Source organism: Spodoptera frugiperda, chromosome 14 (genome assembly GCF_023101765.2).
Source record: "Spodoptera frugiperda isolate SF20-4 chromosome 14, AGI-APGP_CSIRO_Sfru_2.0, whole genome shotgun sequence".
NCBI classification, from domain to species: Eukaryota; Metazoa; Arthropoda; class Insecta; order Lepidoptera; family Noctuidae; genus Spodoptera; species Spodoptera frugiperda.
This window is the reverse complement of record NC_064225.1, coordinates 1,825,757-1,847,314: the sequence shown is the minus strand read 5'-3', so window position 1 is coordinate 1,847,314 and position 21,558 is coordinate 1,825,757. Positions and strand designations below refer to the sequence as shown.

Sequence of the window (21,558 nt, the reverse complement as noted above, 5' to 3'; positions counted from 1 at the left end):
ACGTTTTTCCCTTTAAACGCCTCTACTGCAAAGTACGCTTTTTTGAGTTAGCGTAGTATAAATTGCTGGTGTCGACTTTATGACACCGCCGTTCTAGTGATGGGCACTATCGATAAAATCCTATCGATGTTTCGCCGTCGACGTTAGAGATCGTAAACCGTATGTGAGTGTTACCACTTTATGTGGTAATAAAATTTTAATAGATGTTAAATTTATAATGTCAGCTAGTCTTTGTTATTATCTAAGTTAAATTATGGCTTAATAGGCTCGTGGTTTTAAGTTGAACGCTTTCTATTTTTTTTATTATTTTTAAATATCTGTAATCTATTACCAACGGCGAGTTATATGTACTTTTTAAGATTATTTCGACACCATTTACAAACGGTAAAGGAATACATCGTGAGAAAACCTGGGCTTAATTTTTTTAATTAGGTATAACTTTATAATCGCCAACCCGCATTGAGCAAGCGTGGTGATTAATGCTCAAACCTTCTCCATGTGAGAAGAGGCCTTTGATCAGCAGTGGTCACTTATAGGCTGATATGATGATAATGTATTATGAAGTTTGATTTTGATTGTAAATTAAAATCTTGTCTGCCTAATAAAATGTCTTAAGTAATAAGTGTCTTGATTCGGAAAAACGTCAAAATCGTTAGTAATAGCACAGATTCTGGCTAAAACATGTGGGTGTTCACAGCTTATCCCTACGCGGAATATAAGGAGCGATGTTAGTATATATGTTGTTATATGTTTAGGACATAAAGTCTCGTTTTAGGCATCTTACCACCATACTTGTATCGGCTGGAAAGGGAGAATGTTAGGTCTATTTCAAATAGGTTTTTTATAGCTTTAACTAGTAATACCTTTTTAGAAAAGGGCTTGTTGCTGTTGATTCATTTTTACGAGTGTTTTAGATCTGTTGTTGTAAGCTCTGAAAGGTTTTATGTTTAAATAAATTTTGCTATTTTATGTTTAATGTTTAACAGGAATTTTGAACGTGCTCGCTAATAGTTTAATAGGTTTTGAAACCGAGATGCTTGTTTAGTTACTGAGTTATAGGTATAAGATTTGTTTTTAATAACTCATCTATTTTTAGTGCACAAAAGCATAGTTAAATTATTATTTATTTTCAGCCATGGTCGTAACACTGCAGAGCAAAAGTCTCTCTCCTTCCACTCACCTCTTTGTAGAGCTTTCTGTGGCCAATACATTTTATAGGCATTGAGTTTATCTCGTTGTTTCTATTTACCATCAAAGTTAAAGTCAAAATTATATTATTTATTTCAAATTGACCAAAAACGCACTTTTGAACGTCAAAATAAATATAATAAAAATGTTTAATGTTTGTCTGTCGGTCAGTCCTCTAGTGAAGCTATTTGCTCGTTTCAAAGTGTAGATTCCTATGGAGAAGAACGAGCAAGAAACTCCATAGGTTACTCTTTTTCAATCAGATTCACAGTACAATTTTATTATTGGTTACATTATTACAATATACCATCTAATAAATTAACACCAAAAACAACCAGACATAATGAAACAATCCCTAAATAATTGATTATCGATAAAATTTTAACCATCAATACAAATTATATTTAATCAACCAATATAGGAACATTCTCTATATTAACTATCGATAAATCACTGTCACATCACTACGCATTAGCGTGTACATGTCAGTGACAACGTGGTCTCGCCTACACAGATTCCTAGGCCCCGTCATAGCCTAATAGCCTTGAGTCTTTGACCTGAATAGGCTAGACATTTAGACTTCAATAGGTTTTGTAATCAGTACTTAGTATTATACCTAGGTATTTTTGGAGTTCGAAGAATGTTGGTGATGAATTATGCATGTTTGAGGTTACATCTTCTATTATAGAATAGACTTAGGAGTTACTTTGCGGAAATCTATGCTACACTAACAATACAATAAGATTTTTAGTTTTAATTCAGCTTATACATGCCATTCCGCTTGAATCGAACTCAACGCCTCCTGAGGATGCTCCGTGGAGGAGCGAAACATATGTCGAGTGGTATATTTTTTTTAATTAAAAATACGTTGCACTAGGTTTTTCTCCTGTGTCGTAGGTGCGTTTACAAACATACAAGTTCACATACACATGACACCCAGACCCGAAACAACAATTTGTGGATCACACAAAGAGTTGCTCCGTGCGGGAATCGAACCCGCTACACGTTGTGAGGCAGCCGGTTACCCAGCCACTGCGCCAACCGTGCAGTCGAATTTGTATTGCATGTTGTGTGTGTTTTTATGTTGCATTTCTGTTGCATGAGCATTTAATAATTGCGGGCGGGAGGGCGGTGCTGCACACCGCATGTTAAAAAATACATGTATAAGCGGAATTAAAACTAAAAATCTTATTGTATTGTTAGTGTTTCATCTACTGGTTGTATCAGCCAGCCTGTATGGATGTTTGTTTGCGATTATCTCGCGATTGGCTGAACTGATTTTGATACAGTTCCCAGAAGGTCATTGAAGTCAAAAGTCGAAAATTATTGTCCCATGTCTTTGGTACATAGCATAACACTACCGTACTTAATTACGATAAGTAATTGACCGTCTATATTTTTAATTACATTGTATTAATAGGGACCACCAACCAAGAAGTTTTATTTCAAATCCATTTTAAAAGTGTACTAAAAATTGCTTCAATAAATTCTCGATCGTATTCTTTTCGCAATAAGAGATATTTTACGAGGTACTAATAGAGCCGAATAGGTTTATAAAAGTCGTTAAAATGTTACTTTTTATAGCTTGAATGCATTTTGTATAAAGTAACGTTATTTTTTAAAATGTACGAGAGCCATGCTTCGGCATGAATGGGTCAGCTTGACCGGAGCGATACCACACGGCTTCACAGAAAACCGACGTGAAAAAACAATTGCGTTGTGTTTCGTTGTGTGAGTGTCTTCCCAATCCCCGCTTCTCCCTTAAATTCCCCAACAATCCTTAAATTCCTAACCCCCAAAAGGCCGTCAGTGCACTTGTAACGCTTCTAGTGTTTCTGGTGTCCATGGGTGACGACGATTGTTTACCATCAGGTGATCCGTCTGCTCGTTTACCGGCTTATACCGTAAAAAATGTTTTTACATGCGTTTAAATATTATATAAGCTATGTTCATAAACTTACGTTCAATTTACTAGAGTATTATTAATTACTCTCTAACAACTAGCAATAGACAATAATCCACACTTATTAATTTTATTTCAAAGATAAAACCTTCTTGGTGAGACGTGACCATAAATTATAGAGCTTTATTTATGGTTCGTAGCTCAACGACGTTACAAGTAAGGGTACTTGTTCTATTTAATGGATTTTTTAGGAAAAAAGTAATAGAACATTATTACACCTTTATCCCCTGAAGGCATCAGCAGAGTTGTACTTTAAACAACTAGGCTTAATCATACTGATATTATAAACTATTTTATAACTAATAAAAAAAGCATGCATAATTTTAAGGAGATGGCGGGACGAACTCAGCAGCTATGACAAGGATTGGCCGCAAAAAGCTTTAAACAGAGAGGAGTGGAAGGAAGGTAGGGAGGCCTTTGCCCTGCAGTGGGACGATCATGGCTGAAATCTAAATCTAAGTCTAATTTTACAGCTTATGCAAATGGGGAGGGGCAGAGTCTTCTACTACAGGCATTTTTTGTCTAAAAGAGGATTCTGTACACACTATTGTAAATAAATTTTTGACACAATAAATATTCTTATTCTATTCTTATTCTTATTCCTTGCATCGAATTTTTGAACTCGGTCTCCAACCAGCCTGAGAAACGTGGAGACTACGTGTTAAGACCCGTAGTCTAAGAACGAGAGTCGTGGAACACTTGATGCGTTGCCAGGGCTCCAGTTCGAAGAGCTAGAGTAGGAACGGCATGGTTTTAGTCAGTAACACTTGCCTCACCCAAGGCGGGAGAAGGCATGGGATTATTTTCCCCCTCAAGAAAAAGTGTTAGAACGGTCTATCACGGTAACTGTGGAGTATGAAGATTATGTCAAACCTTATTTATGTAAAGGAGGTCTATAGTCCAACTGATGTTAATATTGATGATTATACTTATACAACACATAATATACTTAATTACAAGGACTGAAGATATAATTTTAAACGACATGTTTGTACACCACTTTATTAAGAGAAAAAGTGAAAGCATAGTATAATTGTTACTTAGCATAACATGTTATATCACTAATTCTAGGTTTTCACCGAGTTTTCTCTCTCGCGTGTCCTGTTCAATTAGGTAGGGTGATGTTAGATAGCACCTAGTATACCACTACCGGATAACTTAACTTCTGTGCTGTCAATAATAGTTAAAAACCGCTTTTCACTCATTAATTTCTAGCTTCCAAATTATAGAGTTAATGCCATCATCATCAGCCTATTCTCGTCCACTGCTGGACATAGGCCTCTCCAATGGCACGCCATTGAGCTCGATCTTCAGCTCTACGCTATGGAGAGAGCTATGCTCGGAGTCTCTCTGAAGGATCGAATCCGTTGGTTCACAGCTATCAGCTGCTTGAGCGGCAATACTTGAACAGTTTAATTGTTTAATTAATCAAGACCTCGCACAGAAAACCGCTAGACCATTGCGAAGCCATGCCATAAATAATACAGGATAAAAAGCAACATTATTTATTATATTATATGAAATATATTTATAAGTAAAAATGCAACGGCTACTCTTATAATAATAAAAACAAATGAACACTATTTATAATAATGGTGAAGTGTAAAATTTATTATTATTACATTATGCCGTTAAACTGAAATTATACGTACGGTATTATAATAATGTTATGGCCGGTTAGTAACTAGCTAAGTCTTTTTATGAGACATACTAAATTAACTGAAATTAACTTAGTGGTTTTTTGGTTGCTATTTGTTATTTTTATTGTATTATTCTTACATACATATCGTCACGCCTTTAATCCCCGAAGGGTTAAGCAGAGGTGCACATTATGGCACGTAATGCCACTTTGTACATCCACTTTTCACAATTTATATTGTGAGTCCCATGTAAAAAGTGGTGAGCCTATTGCCATATACCGGGCACATTTCAAGACTCCGTGCTACCACTGATAAATTTTCGAAAAACCGCAAAAAGCCCAGTAATACTTCGCCCGATCCGGGAATCGAACCCGAGACCCCTTGCCCGGCAGTCGCAACCACTCGGCCAACGAGGCAGTGTATTATTCTTTTGTGTTAATAATAAATCCCACAAAAACATTTCATGTTAAATGTTGCCAAGACGAGACCATATAGCTCGCACTGTCAAAAAGTAAACAGATCTAGTGTGGAGCCAAGTTTGTAGGCGTGCAAACCGTGGACGTAACTGGCGAGTTGGCCGCACGGAAAGAGTTTAAAAGATTGAATAGACTTTTAAACTCAAGCCCATATGACGAATAGCAAAAAGTCCGTGCGGCCGACTCGCTAGTTACGTCCACGGTTTGCACGCCTACAAACTTGGCTCCACACTAGATCTGATTACACAGTGCGAATATGGTCTCGTCTTGGCAACATTTAACATGAAATGTTTTTGTGGGATTTCATTTCTTTTGTAGGTTTTATTTATTTAAGTTTAGCCCCCTCAACTCAACATGATCCCGTAATAAACAGAATTCTTCAACGTACTGTTATTTGTGAGATACAGGGGTGAGGGAGGGAAAGTTGGGAGAGGAGGGGGGATTTCGGATTTTTTTCGTATACACTACAGCACTTTTTATACGACGCTATCAAAAGATTTACCTCTCCGCCGCCGCATTCAGACCTCTGCCGTCAAAATTTTGCGGAATTCTGAAACAAACTTTCACCCCCTAGTTTAAGGGGTTGGGGGGTAAAAGTTCCAAGTTTTAGGATTTTTTTGTTGTTTGGGTACTAATACTAGCTTACATACCAAATTTCAGTTTTCTAGGACTTCAGGAAGTACCTTAAGAATTTTGTTGATCATCAGTGAGTGAGTGAGTGACGAAATCGGGGTATTTTAGATATCAATAAAATCTAAAGTATAAGAGCTATGCAATTGAAACTTTAGACGTTTATTAAGTCTACCACTGACATTATGTCCTGAAAATTTTGTTTATCTGGTATAACCCAAACTCAAGTTATGAAGGTTTAAAAATACGACGAAGCGCTTCGAGAAAAGGTAGGTAGTGCCCTTGCGCTTGCGCTTCGCTTGGCTCGTCTTGGCGGGGGCACTACCGTGCCCCCAGATAAAGTAAAAAAAGTAAAACTAAAAATCACGGTTTATGAGAACGGTTGAAGAGTCCCTTTGTGACTCGAAACTAGAAAAGCTATTCTACATCTGGGAATCATCATTACATTATAACTTAAGACAGAAGGTCCCTTAAGCCTACTTTTGTTCAACAGTGTACGTCTTTCGGCTGATGATGATGAAAAAAGAGCAAAATAACTTATTAATTAACAAAAAGTGAGTTCTTTTTTAGGTAGAAATGTTTAGTAGATGTATAGAGTATTCTGCTTACCTCTATTTACTGATACAGGCCATCCAATATCTGTGAACAACAAAAAACACAATTAATTAAGATATTTAGATTCATAAAGTTAGCTATTTTTAACCGACTTCAAAAAAAGGGAGGTTCTCAGTTTGACCTGTGTATTTTTCAGACTTAGAAGAAGGTTTCAGGTATATCCAACTTACAACATAAAGGATCGCACTTTAAATTTTTAATGCGATTAGCTTATTTAAAAAATAGTTTTTTTTAGTAATCATTATTAATAATAGACCAACGTTCAATAGACCTTATCTCCTCACAATAAGATTCAAATTGAATAATTTTCCACAAATGTCATTACCATTTCCTTTAGTTTATTGACCTACAAATTATATCAATCGCTCATATGTTGCGTTGTACTGAATAAAATGACGTCATGCTTCGTTTGACACCCTACGCGAAACCGTTCCGTCAATAAACAAAACACAACCCTACTAGCCAAATAATACAGCTCAAATTCCTTTAAACTTACACAAGGATGTGATAACAAAAGTTTTGTTAAAGGAATTTGTGTTATATCTTTTATGGAAAACGGTTGAATTTCGATTGTGTTAAGTAATTGTTGGGGGTACTTAACCGTAACAAAATGCGGGTTTTAAAATGAGACGTTTTCGCGAAGAAAATTATAGACATGTGAAGGAAATGTAATTTATAAGGTTGAGTACTGTTTAACGGTTGACAGTCGCCAGTATCAAAGGAGGTGTGATTAGCCTTCACTGGGATTTTCCTAAGGTCAATGAAATGTTGTAAGTACTAGTGCAACGTCTCGCCTTTTATACCCGAAAGGATAGGCGTAGAGGTGCACATTACGCACGGCACATAATGCCGCTATACAATGTACACCTACTTTTCACCATTTGTGTTATAAGTCCCATGTAATAGGGGGTGAGCGTATAAGCCTGTGGTAAGTACTATTTTTTTAAAAAACTTTGTTGTTAGTCGTTTACAAACATACAAGTTCACATACACATGACACCCAGACCCGGAACAACAATTTGTCGATTATACAAAGAGTTGTTCCGTGCGGGAATTGGAGCAAAAATATCCAGACTTCGAAACAACACAACACAAATAAAACAATAATAATTTGCTCAACCCAGCTATCATACCTAAGACCTTTAGCACACAACGCCATTTCAATAAACGAGAGCCCTTAAACAATTTCTTTATAGAAAAAAAGTATTTCAAAAATTAATATGCGCAAACGCATTCTAGTATCCTTTTAAGGGCGGGCGCACAACGCGCGGATGTCCTGCGACTCCAGCCAGTGTACACTGCGCACATATTAATGGCCTTATTGGAAAACTAGTATCGGTAGAAACGAATATGGATAGGGGTGTGAGGTAGGGGATTATTTTTTAAAGTAGATTTTATTGAGATTAATTTCTTGAATAGATCTTCGATCTTAACCTTCGACGTTTATAAATTAATTATTTAATTTGTTGTTTGTTTGGATGTTTGTCCGTCCATCATGTTGAAACTACTGAACTGATTTTGATGACAGGTTTGAAATCGACGTGAAACAATACTTGCGTTGGGTTTCGTTGTGTGAGTGAGACTACCGGAGGCCCAATTACCCCCTTTCCAATTTTCTCAATCCCCGATTCCTCAAACAACTCTTAAATTTTCTCACCCCCAAAAGGCCGGCAACGCACTCAGGTGATCCGTCTGAAACTTACGCCTAAATGCGACAAACCCTTTTCTAAAAAAAACATCAAAATTAGTTCAGCCAATCGCGAGAAAATCGCAGGCAAACATACATACAAGCCAAACTTCCGAACCTCCATTTTTTTAAACCATTCACAAAAGTATTATGCAAATAACATATCCTCTAACCCAAATCCAAATTAAGAAAAAAAAGCAGGACGAAGATAATTCTCAAACATTCAAACGACTTCCCAGTTCATTGCCATAGTGACCTTTATAATTAACTAGCTACTTCTACCGCGCGGTTTCACCCGCTCTGCTTGGCTCCTATTGATCATAGCGTGATGTTTTATAGCCTATAGCTTTCCTTAATAAATTCACTATTCAACACGAAAATAATTATTCAAATCGGACCAGTAGTTCCGGAGATCTCTTCAGCTTTATAATATTATATTAGTATAGACAACATAAAAAGAAATATTCAAATCGGATCAGTAATCCCGGAGATTAGCGGGTTCAAACAAACACACTCTTCAGCTTTATAATATTAGTATAGATAAACCTAATAAACCAAACATTGGATTTCACACGGTAATGTGTAATTAATATAGCTTAATTACTACCGTCATGGGTGTTTTGGAGGCAAATAACGTGTTCTACGCGCTCATTCAATTTCGTGGGAAATTTTGTGTAGTAGCTAGGATTTGTTTGAATTTTTGTTTGTCTGTCTTCTGGCTTTTTGTGAATTAGTTTGATTGGTTTTGTTAGTCATCGATGTTAATAGTTCTAGTTTATATCGTCAAACCGCTTTGAGGGAGCGAGGTGATTAATGCTCGGTCTTTTTCGTGTGAGAAGAGGGCTTTGGTCAACGGGCACACATAGATTGATGATTATAAACAGTCAACTGCGGGATTATGGGAGACTGTCTTCTTTACATAAGAGGGTTTATTCTAATTTCAACGGTTGGCAACCGGTTTGAAAATCATAGTTATCAAAATGACCCAATTTTTTTCACGTCCAAGTTATTTGTATGGTGTTGCAAATAAGAATTGCAAACCGCAAGTGAAATGATATCAGAATATACCGAGAATTATTACAATAAAAATTAGAATTCGGTGGAACTTTGTATTAAACAAAAAAAAATTAAAGAATTTTACACTCTACTTTTATAATAACTAAATGTTTTATGTTACTCCAGTCCGAAACTCACACCTCTAAATTCAGAATTCAAAAAATATCAAAAACAAAACATTTCCTAACTCAAAATGTAAAAAAAAAAACAATAGATTGACAACCCTAAACCAGATCTATGACCGCATAGGAAACGCAGCGTCAACTGAACGATTATAAATCCAAGTGTGCGTCAGTCTTTACTTGACGGCGCATCTATAAATGATTACGTATGCGTTGCTTCTTTTTTAACTTTTTTTACAGTTTAACATGAAGTAGGGAATTAAATAAAATGGTTGATTCTCTGGTGTTGTTGTAAATTGTACTTTTTTATTATATTGGTAAGGTTGGTTGTTGAAATTTTATGAGATAGTTGAGGAATTATTTAGTAATTTAAAATTAATGGGTGATTAAAAACAGCTAGATTTTGGAATATTATCAGAATTTCCTTTGAAGAGCCAAAGACGATGGCCTTTGTGATTGTCAAATTTTGTGCAACAAATTTATTAGAAGCACTGTATTGAATATTGTGTTCGGTATTCAGCAATCGACCTTATTAAATTGCGATTTAACACATAAATAGTGTAATTTTATTATAACTTTCTTGAGACATACTAAATTAATTATTATGTTATCGGCTTACTCACGTAACTGTTTAACGAGACATAAATAATGATCACACTATGTATTTTGATAATCTCTATTTCTTTTGTGACTTAAAATATAATATGTGATGTGTAAAAGGCGCCAACTGTTTATTTTGTAAAATATTTTGCTATAGAAGATTTTGCTATCGAAAAGTGAGGTCTTCTAACACAGACATACTTTGCTTAAAAGGAGATCCCTAAATACGATTACCAAATGTTTTAAGAAATGGTAAACAATAAAGGATATTTTCTTTTTCTTTTTAATTATTTCATTCCTCATTCAAAAAGTTCAACAAATTAGAAACAAAACACAAGCTCTTCCCCAAAAAGGTAATGTTTGCTCAAGAGGTGTGGAATCCATTTTAAAGTAAAGAATGTTTGTTCACCTTAGTTTAGTACAAAGGGCCAGTTTTAGAGTTTCTTAGTGTAAATTAGAAGGCGTTTGTTTGAACCTCTTTGCTTCTTATGGGTGCCTGGTACTGACGCCAGTAAACTGAGCATTATAATCAACATTTCAACAGCCCTTTGCATTACCCTATTGGAGTATGAGCCTTTTCTACATACGTGTAAGTGTGGGAGAACCATGCTTCGGCACGAATGGGTCGGCTCGACCGGAGTGATACCACGGCCTCACTGAAAACTGACGTGAAACCATTGTATTGTGTTTCGTTGTGTGAGTGAGGTTACCGGAGGTCCAATTACCTCCATCCCTAATTCCCGATTTCCCAACAATCCTTAAATCCCCAACCCCCAAGCCCCAAAGGCTGGCAACGTACATGTAACGCCTCTGGTGTTTCGGGTGACCATAGGCGGCGGCAATTGCTTACCATCAGGTGATCCGTCTGCTTGTTTACCGCCATATACCCTAAAAAATCCTCTTTGCCTTTTATGTACGCCTGGTAGTTAGATCAAAACCTACAATGTAACTTCGACTCTATTTTAAAACTGTTTAAAGTTAAAAATCTGTTGTGTATATGTACTTTCCAAAATCAGTTAAGTATATTTGTACTTTTTTTTATTTAAATTGTGAGAGGAAGTTACTTTCTTTCTCTCCTTTTATGTCAGAAGGTAATGCTTATTTTATTTGTGTATTCAACCGTTTATGGTTAGTTTGGGATTAAAGGAAAGTCACCTTTAACACGTTCGAAGCAAGGTTGATAATTCCAGTGCGGTCGCTGCTAATAGGAATAAACTGTTAGTCATATGTCATACAATTTACATATTTATCACTTCATTGAAGCTTTTCGTGGTTAGCAGAATTAGAGGGTGATTGGTTTATTGGGTAATATTTGAAAAGACGACAAATAACCTTGTTATTCATGTCACTGAAGTGCTTGATTAAGGGACTTTGGGTTTCAATTTCTGGACTATCTATAGAGTTTACCGGGGCTCCAGCTCGAAAAGCAGGAGTAGGAACGGTGTGGTATTTAGTCAGTAAGAATCTGACACTCCCTCTTGCCTCGCCCAAGGCGGGAGAAGACATTGGATGATTTTCCCCCCTTAAAAAAGGTAGGATAGTTAGTAAATTCTCAAACTATATTGGAAAGAAAATCAGTAAAGATAATTGCGAATCTTGCTGTACTATTAGACGCTACAAAGACGCTGTTTTCCTGATCAAATTAACTGTCAAAACGTAACAATTTATTGGTTTGACATTAGCAAATATTTTATTGGACAAGTTTAATTAAACATTCCTCTCTGCTTTGTAATTAACCAGGCAAATTAAAATAGCATCAGATTATTTGTGCAGACGCATTTATTCATTTATTTATTATTTAGCATACCGGAGCTGCGGACTTAAGGAGGTGGGAAAATCATCCAATGACTTCTCCCACCTTGGGTGAGGCGGAAGGGAGTGTCTGACTCATACTGACTAAAAACCACCCTGTTCCTTCTCCTGCTTTGAGCTGGAACCCCGGTAACCTGTTACGTTGTCCGTTGTCAGATCCGGATCCGCAGCTCCGATTCCGTCCACCTCTTGAGTGGACTTTAATATTATAAGGTATTGTTAAATAATTCTTTTTTTTTTCTGTACAATGTAACCAGGCTAGCAGAAACGAAAAGAGCTTCGCTTTAATCAAGGAAAAGGAAGCCAATATTGATACGATAACATTTTATTATAACTTCCTATGACATCATGGGAACATGAACCCTTTCTTTTACTGGAATAACTATCTCCTTATTAATATGCGAGCCTAGTACTTTTAACAATGGTTAGTTACTCTGTATGCGAGAGCACGGAGTAAAGCGCCATCTAGCGGCGGACGTGGGTAAAATCTTGATTCCATTATGGCGGCTTTTGTTTGGAATAATAAAGATATCAGCTGTTTGTGTGGTAGACATGTTTGTTTTTTTTTTTTTTTTTTTAGTTTTCGTATTTCTTCGGAGTCGTAGCTATATCTGGTTTTGACATGTTTGAATAAAATTCTTACTTAGCTTGCTTCGTTTTTAATTTTCTGGTAAACTGCTATTGTGAATGCTAAATGGAGTTTCTTTTTCTATTATTTTTGTTTAAGAAATATGGATTTATAATCAGGGAAAAATAGTGAGGTCCAATTATCTTCTGGGATGGGGGATAATTGGGCCTCATCTTCCCAAACCCCGATTCCCCAACAACCCTTAAATTCCTAACCTCCAAAAGGCCGGCATCGCACTTGTAACGCCTCTGGTGTTTCGGGTGTCCATGAGCGACGGCGATTACTTACCATCAGGTGATCCGTCTGCTCGTTTACTGGCTTATATCATAAAAAAATAAATGCGAAAGATTGTGATAACATATGTATGTAAGTTTGTTTCTTTTTCACCTAAAAACTACTAAACAGATTTAAATAAAACCTGTAAATAAAGTCTGGAGTTTAGAGTAACACATGGTTTATTTTATCCAGGCAGAAACTAGTACTTGAAAAGACTTAACAAATTACGTAGATATTAATTACACCAAGGCAGGATCATGACACATTGCTATCATTCAGAGTGCTCATCAAAATGTCGTTACCGCAAGTTTTACGTTATAATTTTAAATTCTCAGTAAGTCATCTTTCATTTTAAATACCGGGTTTTATGCTTGTGTTGTGTACTTTGTTAGGTTAGGGCTGAGGTTTCATGGAGGGAAAGTGACGGATATTCGGATTTATTTTTTATTTTGTTCGTTTTATTCGTTTGTCGTGTGATCGCAAATATGTAAGTGTGGGAGAGCCATGCTTCGGCACGAATGGGCCGGCTCGACCGGAGTGATACCACGGCCTCAGAGAAAAACGACGTGAAACAATGCTTGCGTTGCTTCCCAATCTTCCTGATCCCCGATTCCCCAACAACCCTTAAATTCCTAACCCCTAAAAGTGTGTAATGTCCATGATCATTTAATTTTCAATGTAATTTGACAGAGGTCAAATCAATCAATAAAGACCACTGCATAATCAACTTGCACGGTTCTCTCACATTATCCTCTATTTCATTGTCTGGATTTTAAAAGAGACTATGACCTCTGAGTTTGTTTCGGCATTTCTTCTCAGAGTAGTCGGATAGGAAATGCCGGCCTCATCTAGCTATTTGAAATATTGACGTGTAAAAGTGTTATTTTATGACCTATTTACAGAAATAAATATCATTTATTTATCATTAATGTCAGTGTCACATTATGTTCATCCTTTTATTTTAGCTGTTTTGAAAATTAAGCCTTAAACTAGTAAGTCGGATATAGTCGTATAAAACTCCGCAGCACACACCGCGTCCCTACACACATTCCCCAGCATCGTAAACTCTGTCTAATGTCCACAATTTACATGTCATGGATTACACTAGGATGTAAGGAATTGACGGCCGCTTCGAATGAAGCTCCCACTCGGATATTTGAGTGAATACTCGGATATTTATACTTTTACTGGTATTTTCTTGTCGTATTTTCCTTTAAATACCTTAATATTACAAAGGTGTAAAGAGTGTTAAATAAGGGCTAAATTAAAAGCACCCTTAACCGATCAACATATCGATAAAAAGACTCTTGATTAAGTGAAAGAATTATGTAAGATTCGTAGCAATTGGCGTTCCATTGTCTCTGTCTGTCTCACAAACTGTTTAGTAACACGTTTTTATTTCAACGTACGTTAAGTGGTATACGCCGTAAATGGGCAGACAGACCCCTTGATCTAAATAAGGTAACCAATCGCCAATGCCCATGGACACCCGAAACACCAGAGGCGTTACTAGTTCGTTTGCAGAACTTTTGGGGGATAGGAATTTAAGGGTTTTTGGAGTATCAGAGACTGGGAAGATAGGGAAGGTCGACCCCTCTTGGCCTCCGGTAACCTCATTTACACACACGAAAGCGTTATTTCACGTCGGTTTTTTGTGAGGCCGTGGTATAACTCCGGTCGAGTCCAGGCCATTCGTGCCGAAGCATGGCTCTCCCACACTTAAAAGAGGTATATTAACTGAGGCTTTATACTACTGAGTATATGTATATGTGAGTAGTATAATGAGTATAACATTAACCGCCGTGCTCAAGAGTAATTTAATAGTAACTTAACCCAGTCCCATGAAGCAATTGTTTTCAATACAAAATGGTTACTAAGGAATAGTTTAAGTAATAATTAAACGTCTCTGAGTGCTGTAGTATATGTAATAAATGTCGTATGGTTTATTATGTATTTAAGTAAAGACCTTTAACTATGTACATTATGTAATATTAAATTATGTGACTATTTTTATCTCCATCGATCAATAAAATAAATGGCAACAGACACTAAATAAAAGATATAATCGTAATCAATGTGGCGTTTCAAAGACCCATCCTTTAGTACATTCCAAAGTGTATGTCACAGTTGAAGGATGCATATTTATGTATTGAAGTAATTTTACGATGTTTCGAGGATGTTTGCTTTGAATTAAAGTGTGTTTATGTTACATTAAGTATCTATTAATAATCTAAAGATTATTAGTATATTTAGCACGATTTTGCAATGAACTATGTAATAAATTGTTGTTGAGGTTATCGGAGGCCCAATAACCCTCAATCGTCCCGATCCCCGATTTCCTAACAACTCTTAAATTCCTATTTACCCCCAAAGGCCGGCAACGCACTTGTAACGCCTCTGGTATTTCAAGTGTCCATTGGCGGCGGCTATTGCTTACCATTGGGTGATCCGTCTGCTCGTTTACCGTTTGCAAATATTTGTGTATATGTTTGTTTGTTACTCTTTCACGTCAAATCGGCTGAAGGGATAATATTTGGAACAGGGGTAGATTATGGTCTGGAATAACACATAGGCTACTTTTAATCTTACGGGAACGAGAGCGTAGCTGCTGGCTAGCAGAAGTTAGTGTACAATATAGTAATACCATCGAACTGTACCCTTAGTAAGAGTTTGCTTTACGTTAAAAGTAATCGAAACGAGAGCGCATTAGGCGCTCTGATTGTCCAGCTTAGATAAACAAACCAACTACAACTAACTTATCGTAAATGTGGTGGTTTTTTAAACTATCCCCATCATATAGATGGTTGGCAGGCCACAACTGTACGCTTTTCACGAAACTTTCTGCCTCGTACAGCAAAACTGTGGAATGAGCTGTCGTCGGCGGTATTTCCGAACTGATACGACCTTCAAACCTTAAAGAAAAGAGCATACTCCTTTTTAAAAGGCAGGAGTCACACTCCTTTGGCTTTAGCCACCTATTCCATAAGAAAAAGACTATGAATTTATCATCCTTCTTTCTTTCTTCTTTTTATACAAAGTATATTTTCACGGCTAGTTATGAATATTACTCCGAGTTGTTGTGGCTGATGTGTTCTTAATGATGATAAATATCCTTTACACAGAGTGGGTGGGACTCGGCAGTGAGCTATGTTATTAAAGAGAATAAAAAATTTGAAGAATTTCTTGTCCTTTTTTTCTATTTTGAATTGTTATAGAGTGGTGTTGTGAGGAGTTTAAGGGAGATGTGTGTCTATGTAAGTTTAACTTAGAAAAACATTAAGTTATAGTCTGTGACTTTCTTGCTGGACTATGTGTCTTCTCTATACAAAAGGGTTTTCTATAATCTCTATATTCGGGTCTGCGGACGGCGAGTAAGGGTACCTCGGCGCCCGACAGATAGTAGGGGTGATGCCTGATCCGGAGCTGCGGACTACCTAGCGGGTTTACCGGGGCTCCGGTTCGAAAAGCAGGAGTAGGAACGGGGTGGTTTTTAGTCAGTAAGAGTCTGACACTCCCTCTCGCCTCGTCCAAGGCGGGAAAATCATTGGATGGTTTTCACCCCTCAAAAAAAAAAAGGTTTTGTGTTCAACGTTTAGGTCCAGACACTCCGGGCATCAGAGGATCGTGCGTGACGATCTCCGGCCATCGTGAGTGCGGATCAGCGGACGATGCAAGCTAGGGTAGCTCACCGCCCGACCAGAACCAGACCCGTGTGTATGGCGCGTCGCGTTCCGTGTTCGCCTTAAAGAGCCATCAGACCACCATAGATGGGGCCCAGTAGGACTTGACCGCACAAACTTGAGGCCAAGCTTCTATTGAATCCTCACACACTATAAAATTGCGTCCTTTAACAAAATGCAAAGTTCATGTAACATTTCAATTGACTATAGGCAAATATTTTATGGACTATAGACACATAATAAATACATTTTTAAAATGACCTTCTCTTGTAAAATGCTAGCTTAGCGGTTTAACATGACGGGACATTTTAAAACCAAATTAATCAAAAATTCCAACTTTTATCTTAGTCATTCCACTTCGTCCTCATTTAAAATAGATTTAAGAAAAATATAGTATTATGTATAGTATTACGTCACGCCTTTTATCTTCGAAGGGATAGGCAGAGTTGCACCTGCACATTACAGCATTTAATGCCACTGTGTACAATGTACACCCACTTTTCATCATTTGTGTTAAAAGTCCCATGTAATATGGGGTGAGTCTATTGCCATATATTGGGCACAATTCCAGGCTCCGTGCTACTACTGAGAAATAATCGAAAAGCCGACAAAAGCCCATTAATACTTTGCGCGACCTGGGAATCGAACCCGAGGTTTCTTGGTAGTCGTACTTGCGACCATTCGACCAACGAGGCAGTCTACTACTATGAATAGAGACACATATTTTAAAATGACCCTCGCTTTATAAATGCTAAGCTTAGCGCTTTTTAAAACCAATTTAATCAAAAAATCCAACTTCTATCTTAGTCATTACATTTCGTCCTCATTTAAAATAGATTACAAAAAATATTTCATAAAATTTCAATCGTGATCGTCATAATTTCATCTAAGAATGTGTGTCAGCTAATATTCCTCGTAAACTGACAATGTCTGTATATATGTGACGTGTGACCTCCAGAACTTGATGACATGTCATGATTTGTTTAGTGATGTAATCGTTTGATAGGTCAATGCTGATGATGTGTCTAATCGAGTCGATTTTGTATAAAGATTATTCGATTAATATTATTGTTGGGTTAAGGTTTTGTGGGAGTCGATTTGCATATTTTAATTTTATGCCTGTCTTAGGGAGATTTGTAGTGTTATGGATATTTTTCACCAGAGCTATTATAGTATTTTTTTTCGTAGTACAATTGACAGATTAAAAAATCCAAACCGAACTCATCTAGATATTTTATATTATAATAATGCATTGTGTTTCGTTGTGTGAGTGAGGTTCCCCTATTTCCAATCTTCCCAATCCCTGATTCCCTAACAACTCTTAAATTCCTAACCCCCAAAAGGCCGGCAACGTACTTGTAACGCCTCTGGTGATTTGGGTGTCCATGGGCGGCGACGATTGCTTACCATCAGGTGATCCGTATGCTCGTTTATCGACTTATACCACAAAAAAAAGAAAAGGCTCAAACTTTAATCCAAAAGATTTCAAACAATTTCCGTTAAGTTTCCTTTAAAAAAATATTCCAATTTTGAATCATCCAATACAAAGTAAGCATCCCAATAAACAAAATTACATTTACCGTCGCGCAAATGACCAGTGACCTTTAACACAACGGTATAAGGACGATAATTGCACTGATTTAAGTTCGCGAATTTACTTCCAAGCTTACGGTATTCGATTCGCCGAATCGCATCGGAATAACAAATAATGTGAGATTGTAAAACGTGAGACGAAAGTATAAGATTACTTGGTTCTGTATAGTAATAAAATCCAGACACTTATAGAGACAATTATAGCCTTTATTTTGTAAGTGACAGGGGTCATTTTCGTATCCAAGTCACGAATAAGAAAATGAGGCCATTTCTTTGGGAATTATGCAATAGTGCGTTTGTTAGTTCTAGTTCTTGCTGTGTGAGCTAGGTTTTACTAGTGTTTGGTATAAACTATTGCTCTCTTTGTCGTGGTAGAAGTAAAGAAAGGGATGGCAATATTTTCAAATATATTTCTATTCTATTCCAGTATTTGAACTATGGTACATATAAGATAAATTACATGTGAGAGTCCACTGTTGGATTCTCCTCTAGAAAAGAAGGATTTGTTGTAATCTCCACGATTTCCAAACAAGTTGGAGATCGCAGTTTAAAAGGATCAGGCTCAGTTGAAAAAACTGTTACTGTTTGACGAGGAGCTCGACTAGTTTCAAGCCATGCTAGAGGCTCGAAGCCGATAACATAATAATTAATTTAGTATGTCTCACGAAAGTTATTATGAAACAAAATATTTCAACTATTTTTTTTGGCAACACATATAGAATAGTGATTGTATACCACTACAGCTATAGACAGACAGTCATTATAGCCTTATGTATTTTAATATCCTCACATCCTGAAACGATTTAAAACAAAATAACAGTAAACTTAACTGCGGTACCCTAAAGTTTAAACTCAACGGTCGAATAATAACGGCTCGTACACTGATAAGGCGACCCGTTAAATAATTTAACTTTTAAAAACGTATGTTGAAAATTAATGAGATGAATCATTCGGAGAAGCCTTTGTAGCTATTTAAATGGAATAGTTTATTTTTTGAGAATATCTCTTTAAGTTACAGATCTTACGTATGTATAATAAATAGGTTAGTTAAAGAAAATGACATTAACGACATATATGTAGTTTGAAATCATTATCAGTTGTTGACTGCATCGGCCCAGTAGCCACAGTAGGGCTGATGGCTGATCCGGAGCTGCGGAGCTACTTAGCGGGTGTACGGGGGCTCTGGCTCGAAAAGCTGAAGTAGGAACGGGGTGGTTTTTAGTCAGTAAGAGATTGACTCTCCTTCTCGCCTCGCCCAAGGCGGGAGAAGTGATTTGACGATTTTCCCCCTCTTAAAAAAATGTTGCCTACATTAAAATATATTATGTAAGACTCGTCTCACGCTACCCAAACAAAAACAAAATATTTTCCAACAACCTAAATCGACCAAGGACATTACATTAGTATTCTTCTGGAAAATTTCGCGTGCGTAACACTTAGATGACCAGTAGTTTGGCAATATTGGCTGAGATTTAGCAATATTGCCCAGTCGCATCACAATATTACGGTCATATTGGCATTGGACCAACCATGTGTCAGGAACAGATTGAAGAGCTGATGAATTAATTGCTGAACCTTCACGTTTGAGTTTCAACTTTATTGCTAAAACTTTAAGGTCGGAAATCTTTTGAAGAAAGAAGACAATTTAGTGTAGTTTAATGTGCTGGTGTCTAAACTTTTACTACCAATTTATTTGGGTCTTTTCCCAACTAAGTTTACTATTGGTATTTTCCATTATGTGACTAGCATAAGTGTGATGTGTTGATAGCAGAATAGAATATATTTATTGTTTGTTTTTTTTATTATTTCTAATCTTTTCATGGATGTTGTAAGAACTATCTCTCTGCTATCTTATGTATATGTCGGCATGATGTCCCGGTGAAATATAGCTCTAAGGCACTATACACTTGATAAAGACCGTGTACCAGCCTATTTTTAAGGAAACTTTTATACGGCAATGTCCACTACGCCTGACAAACGTAGAGATTATATTAAACCCCTTTATGTAGAGGAGGCTCAAAATCTATGAGTGGTCTGTCATATGCTGTTGATATATGTGTAACTAGTTTCTGCCCTTCAAAGTTTGTCCAAGGTGATAAAATTATTTGAAGACAGTTAGAAATGTCTCCATATTGACATGTGACAGCTCAAAGCCCGGAAACATTTTGAAGTATTGGCGGTCTATCACCGTCTTTAAGAGCAGTAAGTTAATAAATGTTCCTATTTTACGAGTTGGAGACGGAAATCATATATAAGAAGAACAATTTTAGACTTTATACCATTTTTTTTGAGGATGGAAATCCATTTCTTCACTTCTCCCGCTTTGAGCGAGGTGAGAGGGAGTGTCAGACTCTTACTGACTATAAACCACCTCGTTCCTGCACCTGCTTTTCGAGCCGAAGCCTCGGTAAACCCGCTAGGTAGTCCGCAACTCCGGATCAGGCATCAGCCCTACTGGGCCCCATCTGTGGTGGTTTGATGGCTCTTTGAGGCGCGCGCGACGTGTCGTACGCACGAGTCTGGATCTGGTCGGGCAGCGAGCTACCCCTACTCGCCGTCCATGAGAGTTTATGCTGTGCTAGTATTTTTTTAACTCGCGAATCGTACCAGACACCCTTAGTCCAGCAGTCAAACAAGACACATTCCTAGCTAATTATTCAGCGAACAATACTCAGTAGCTTGTACAAGATTTCTCTAAGACAATGAGATAGAAAGTGTCGCTCCACTTGCAAGCGAGGTTGAAAGTGCAGTGATTACAGTGATTAAACGCTTTCCAAGCACCCTGTAGCTTGAGATTTTGTCAACTCGATAACTCTGGTGGTCACGTAATATTGTGTCGTATTTTGTTTTGCACAGAGTCGGGTTTTGATTGGGTAATTTTTGGAAAGGATTGTTTCGGTTTCGGGGTTTCTTACTAATGTAATTTGTAAAGTTTTTTTTTTCGTCTGGAATGTGTTTGGGTGGGGTTTAAAAGGAGAACTGAAGATTTGATCGGTTAACAACGCTCGAATAAAGGTTGGTTGACATTTGGCCGATATCTCGCCTGGTTGTAACCGATGATGCGGTGCGTGCTTGCTTATGCATCATAAGCAACCTATTCATTTGGGCTATGAAGACACCCTTCAGGAAAAAGACTCTGGCAAACAATTCCATTCCCTAGGAGTTGGCACTAGGAAGCTTGAAGCGAAGCGCTTCTTGCGAGTGGGTGGGATATCTACCATGAAGCGGTGGTGCTTCGCCGATTGTCTTATGATTCGATGATGGAAAGGACTAGGGGAAATCAAGTTGTGCAATTCACCGAAATGTATCGAAAGGCTCACAACTTTACACCTCATATGTAGAGTAATCACTCCACTTACAAATAACAAATTAAAACATTCTATTGCAACAATTTCTAAACACGAACCAGTAGCCAAACGTCCTTCCCTTCTCCGAATAATCAATAATAATCATAATTAGATCTTATCAACTGTAATCGGCATACCAAAGCTTGGTTTTAACACTTGATATTACTATATAATTATCTCACAATAGTAGTTGTATCAGAAATGAATTAGATCTAACAATGGTGTGAGAAACAATGAGATAGTTT

The 21,558-nt window shown here is 37.1% G+C and overlaps 1 protein-coding gene across 1 annotated transcript in view; it reads right to left on the bottom strand.

The window, feature by feature from the left end:
• Positions 1 to 21,558, bottom strand: part of LOC118279218 (uncharacterized) — a 121,566-nt gene that overhangs the window by 46,143 nt on the left and 53,865 nt on the right. The window contains 1 exon segment of the mRNA XM_050698287.1: positions 6,507 to 6,536. The gene's annotated coding sequence lies outside the window, so the exon portion shown is untranslated.